Below are 6,095 nucleotides of genomic sequence, written 5' to 3'. Positions count from 1 at the left end.
AAGTCCCATCCTGGACCCAAGAAACCTTTGTGACAAAAGTTTTGTCAAAACTTTTCTGCCAAAAGTTTCGGTTTTGTGAAATCAGCATTTTCCTGGTGGGAAAAAAAAATACTCCCCACTAGCTCTATGGGCCAATGTCTCCCATGAGCCCCACGCTAACATACATGATACATACAGCTAAGGACGGGCATGCCCAAACTCCAGTGCTTCCTCAGAGTGTCATGGTTCCACCCTGATTTACAGCTCAGCTGCTCCCTGCAAATTAGTGGGTGAGTTGTTTCGCCCTGTGGGGATGGTGATGGTGGTGTGTGTGCAATTTCACGTCACTTAATAATTTAACGAGCTGATAAGCGGGTGCGTTCAGGGATGTGAGTGGCTTTTAAGTGCAGCCACAATTAATGGCCTCTGAAAAAACAAAATCTCGTTCTGTATGTTTTGTTTCAAACAGCTCCACCCAGGAAAGAGCGCTGGTTTCGACACCTGAACCCTAGTGTCTGTCTCTGCTCCAAGAAGGGGACGTACACTGACCTTGTTGCATGCATCCATATCCTGGAACCAAGGTAGGTGCACAAGGCGTCTGCTGGCCTCTGCTGACACTGCCAGAACATGAATGCCTGGAGTCGACCTGCAATGGCGTGAGGGTGTGTCTGAATCCCACCGGGGCACAGGACAAGCCCGAGCATGTGGCATGGGGTGTCTGTAAGTGCATCGACACCACACGTGCAGGGGTTTTAAAGACGGCTCATGGCATAATGCGAGCGAGCGAGAGTTCCTGGAGCGATGCTGTGTCTTACGTCTTGTCTACACAATGATATGGAGCGTGGCAAGCTGGTGGCAGGGGGGGTGAGATCCTAAGCTCCAGCCTGACCCTGCAATATCCCCACTGTCAGAGATGTCCAGCTGCAGTGTAGACATACCCAAAGACAAGCCAGTAGGGTTGTCATTGGTGGTTTTAAGAACAGGTTGGATAAGCGCCTGTCAGGGATGATCCAGGTTTACTTGGTTCTGGGTCAGTGGAAGGAGGCTGGATTTGATGCCTTCTCAAGGTCCCTTCCAGCCCGACATTTCAAAGATTCTACATGGGGAAATTGACCAGATTTGCTGTCTGTGTGGACACACTTATTCCAGGATAAAAGTGCCTTTTCCAGATTTAGCTTAATCCTCTCGGATATAGAGCTGGGCAAAAAACTCCATATCTGACCTCTCCATCCTTATGGTCAAAGGGAACCTGCACAACACCTTCAAAAGATGAGCTGGAGAGCTTCAATTCATAATTTTGCTAGACCCTACAACTCCTACAGAGTAAACAAATAAATCTGTTAGTCTTTAAGGTGCCATCGAACTCCTTGTTGTTTTTCTGGATACAGACTAACACGGCTACTCCCTGATACTACAGAGTTAGGTCAGCTCACATCTACCTAATCTTGTAAGTGTCTACGCTCAAATTTCACTCCCGTTGATATAACTACCCTGCTACGCTGACTTAACAACTCCACCTCCACGAGTGGCATAGAGTCACAGTCAACATAGTTAGGTCGACACAGTGCCAGCGTAGATATGGTAGCATTTATGTTGACTGTTACTGGCTTTCAGAATCCATCCCAGAATGCCCCACCCTCACAGTTCAATCAGTTTTCTTCTTTGTATGGCTGACAGAAATGTAGGGCAACCACTAGACGTTTACATGTAGATGGTAAAGCCAAATAATCACGTCTGGAGTCGCAGACTGAGGACGCAAACCGCCGACACAAAGAGCAAAGTATAGATCCACACATGCGATGGAATTACTGTGGCGGCTGTATGCCAACGTAAGTTAGGTTGACTCAATTGTGTAGTGTCGACATGGCCTCAGTAAAGACAGTGGATTTCTGGCTTATTACAACAATCTGTAACCCACTGACCCGCCTTTGTACTACGACTGCCAAGGGGTTAGCTGTCCACTTCATTTTGAATGGTCTCTTGCAACATGTGTTAACTGCTTCGGCTAAACAATCTGGTCAACCTTGTATTTAGCTGGAACTTCTCTGAGGGACCTTTCCCAGACTTGAAGAATGAAGGCTCTGCATAAGCTCGAACGCTTGTCTCTTTCATCAACAGAAGTTGGTCGAATAAAAGATATAACCTCTGCCACCTTGTCTCTATAATTGTTATAACTATAATCAGCATAAATGATAAAGTTTCCCGTGTTCCCTTTGAACACGAGTATCCAGTTGGGGGAGGCAAGGAGGACTCCTTTTAGGGCACCTTTTCCAGCCTGATGTTAGTGTCTTGAATCCAGGTCTTCAGGGGTCTCTGGTGCTAGCAGTTTCCAACCTGCCACCCAGGGACGTGCTAAGCACTCACAGATTAGGAGCTGAACTCACAGGGCTCCAATACTGGGAGCTGATTGGCCAAACACTGGGGAGCCCTGATTGGTCCACAGCCCCTATTTAAATCCAGCACAGGAACAGGAAGATGTCCATGCAAATGGGATCCACCCTGCTCTGCAGTGTGTGCCTTCCTCTTCCTTTTCCTTGCCCTTTTCCTCTTCCTGGTATCCTGACCCAGCCTGACTCTGGTTGTTGATCCCTGGTTCTGCCCTCAAGTTTGGCTCCTGCCTCTGATCTCCTGGTAACCAGACCCTGCCTCCCAACACTCTGCTCTGGGTTTGCCCTCGGGCTTGTCTCAGACTCTGACCTCCCGGTACGTGGCCTGGCCTGATTTCCCAACTCCTGCTTTGAGCACTAGGTCAGACTGCCCACGACCTGCCCTCCCAATGCAGGGGAGTGGAGTGGGCCCTAAAAGGGCTGCTCGGTCATGGCTGCGGCTGCCGAGTCGCAGGCCGCCTCTGTGAAAATGCAAAAATGACCCTCTGACAGCCACCGCTTGTGTGCTGGTCGGTGACCAGGAGTTTGTCACTGATCGCCACAGGACTTAGATGTGACTATGGAAGACACCTGTGTGTGATTTCTTTTAACATGGAGACTCCATTGCACATCAATGTCCACACGGTGCTTGGCAGGATGAGGCTCTTCATCCAAGCACCAGGAAACCGAGGCGATTAGAGATCGCCATCCTGCTGCAGCCTTCATCCGCCTTCACAGACATTGAGAGAAATTGTGTCTTTGTCAGCCTGCTCTGCCGCTGGGGAGTTATGGGAAACCCAAGCCCTCCAGTGCATGAAATGGAGAAGGACCTTGTGGGAAGGATCCCAGCATTACGAGACCCAATGAAGAAAACAGGAAATGGAGGAATGGGAAAGGAGGAAAGAACGACGTGCAGCCCGACTCCATAATCCAGATCTGCCCCTTTCACTTGGGGCCGTCTGCCCCATTGTGATAAGATCTGCGGATCCAGATTGGTCTTGTCATGGGATAAGAGGGAAGGTTCTCTCATGGATTGGTAACTGGTTAAAAGATAGGAAACAAAGGGTAGGATTAAATGGTCAGTTTTCAGAATGGAGACTGGAAAATAGTGGTGTTCCCCAGGGGTCTTTACTGGGACCAGTCCTATTTAAAAAATTCATAAACAATCTGGGAAAAAGGGTAACCAGGGAGGTGGCAAAATTTGCAGATGATACAAAACTAGTCAAGATAGTTAAGGTCCAGGCAGACTCCGAAGAGCTACAAAAGGATCTCATAAAACCGGGTGACTGGGCAACAAAATGGCAGATGAAATTCAAAGTTGATAAATGCAAAGTAGTGCACATTGGAAAACATAATCCCAACCATACGTGTAAAATGATGGGGTCTAAATTAGCTGTTACCACTCTGGAAAGAGATCTTGGAGTCATTGTGGAGAGTTCTCTGAAAACATCCACTCAATGTGCAGTGGCAGTCAAGAAAGCTTAAAGAATGTTGGAAATCATTAAGCAAGGCATAAATAATAAGACAGAAAATGTCATGTTGCCTCTATATAAATCCATGGTACTCCCACATCTTGAATACTGCGTGCAGATGTGATCGCGCCATCTCAAAAAAGATTTACTGGAATTAGAAAAGGTTCAGAAAAGAGCGACACAAATTCTTAGGGGTACGGAACAGCTGCCATATGAGAAGCAATTCATAAGACTGGGACTTTTCAGCTTGGAAAAGAGATAACTAAGGGCGGATATGATGGAGCTCTGCAAAATCATGACGGGTGTGGAGAAAGTCAAGCAGGAAGTGTTATTTACTCCTTCACATAACACAACACCAAATGAAATTAATAGGCAGCAGGTTTAAAACAAACAAAAGGAAGTGTTTTTTCACACAATGCACACTCATTGCCAGAGGATGGAACTCCTTGCCAGAGGATGTTGTGAAGGCCAAGACTATGAACTAGATAAGTTCCTGGAGGATAGGTCCATCAATGGCTATTAGCCAGGATGGGCAGGGATGGTGTCCCAAGCCTCTGTTAGCCAGAAGCTGGGAATGGGTGACAGGGGATGGATCACTTGATGATTCTCTGTTCTGTTCATTCCCCCTGCGGCACCTGGCATTGGCCACAGTTGGAAGACAGGATACTTGGCTCGATGAACCTTTGGTCTGACCCAGTATGGCCGTTCTTGTGTTCTTATTAGCCACCTGAGGATCCACCAGGAGTAACTGGCTATCATTTCATGCAGGATCATAGAAACAACATATTTTTAGTACAGAAATATAGCTTTTCAACATGAGCAAAACATTTTTGGGGGTATTTTTGCCACATCAGCTGTTAAGAAATTTCAGCTTTGCATTCCCGTGCACAACAGATTCTTCCCACCACTTGAAAAGTCTGAATTTCCCATGGAATGAGAGTCTCAGCCCTGGTTTATGAGCACAAACCGAGTCTCTCTTTGTCAATCTCTCCTCTATCATAGCTTCTCCTCTGAGGTCAGCCTGCGCTTTTCCCACCCCTTCTCTGTGGTTGCTAGTATCTCCTTCCACAAGAGTTCAAAATTTGCAAGTCTTGGCTCACCCAAATTTGTGAGATTGGTGTAAAAATCAGATGATGTAAACTACAAAACAAAACAAAAAAACCCAGACCACTAGTGATTGAGTATTCAGGTTTTTTGAACCTCTCAGGGTCAGTTTCCCAGCTTTCTCTCCCCAAAACCTAGGTTTAGAAAGTGACTTTTTCTGACAAAAGCTCAGATTTTTATGGAATCACATGACTCCCAGAGCTTGAGGCTTAAAGAAACACACCCACCCTCATGAAATGTGTCATAAAAGAATGTGAGATTTGAGTCACTGAGTCTCACCACTACCAAGTCTTGCAGTTTTACCCTGAGTCTTGCGGGAATGTTAATGGCTACAGTACATGTAAATGTATCCATCTAGGAACAAAGACTGTCCACCAGACTTAGAATATAGTGGACTCTCTCCATAGAAGCAGTGACGCTCCGAAAGATTTGGGGGCTGTGGTGGATAATCAGCTGAACATGAACTCCTGGGGCTTGTCTATGCTACAGGCGCTGCCGCTATGTTGCTGTAACTCCGTATAACAAAGCTTGAACTCCATGAGATGTCAGAGTTCATGACTTCAGAGCAGTCACAGCCGCTTACGCCACCCATACTAATGCAAGAGACCAGATCAAAGACCTGTGCGCTATTTATGCATTTTAAAACCAGTCTCATAATTTTTAATCCAACCTCATGATTTTTAAAACCATCTCACAATCGTCAAGCTGATCTCATGATTTTTACAGCAATCTCATGGCTTTCCAGCTAATCCCGTGATTCTAAACCAAATCTCACAATTTTTAAAGTCAACCTCTTGATTTTTGAACCAGTCTTGTGAATTTGAGACTGATTCATGATTTTTAAGCAAAACTCCCCATTTTAAACCAATCTCATGATTTTGTAAAGCAATCTCACAATCTTCAGGCTGATTCATCCTTTTTATAAACCAGTCACACGTTTTTAACCCAGCCTCAGGATTTTGTCAGGCCTGGCTAGTAACTGTTAGCTGTTTTGGGCTGACCCACTGCAGCGCCCCCATTCCAGTTCCACCTGGGCCAGCTCTCCCCACCCCATTCAGCACCCCCCAGGTACCGTAGTGAGATGAGGAGAGGTGTGGCTGGGGCATGTGTTGGTGGGTTATTGTGGCAGGCGGGAAGCGCTGTGAGCTCTCAGGCTGATCTGGGCACTTCCTCC

Source organism: Gopherus flavomarginatus, chromosome 20 (genome assembly GCF_025201925.1).
Source record: "Gopherus flavomarginatus isolate rGopFla2 chromosome 20, rGopFla2.mat.asm, whole genome shotgun sequence".
Classification (NCBI taxonomy): domain Eukaryota; kingdom Metazoa; phylum Chordata; order Testudines; family Testudinidae; genus Gopherus; species Gopherus flavomarginatus.
The sequence above is the reverse complement of the archived record's forward strand: the minus strand, read 5'-3'. Positions refer to the sequence as shown.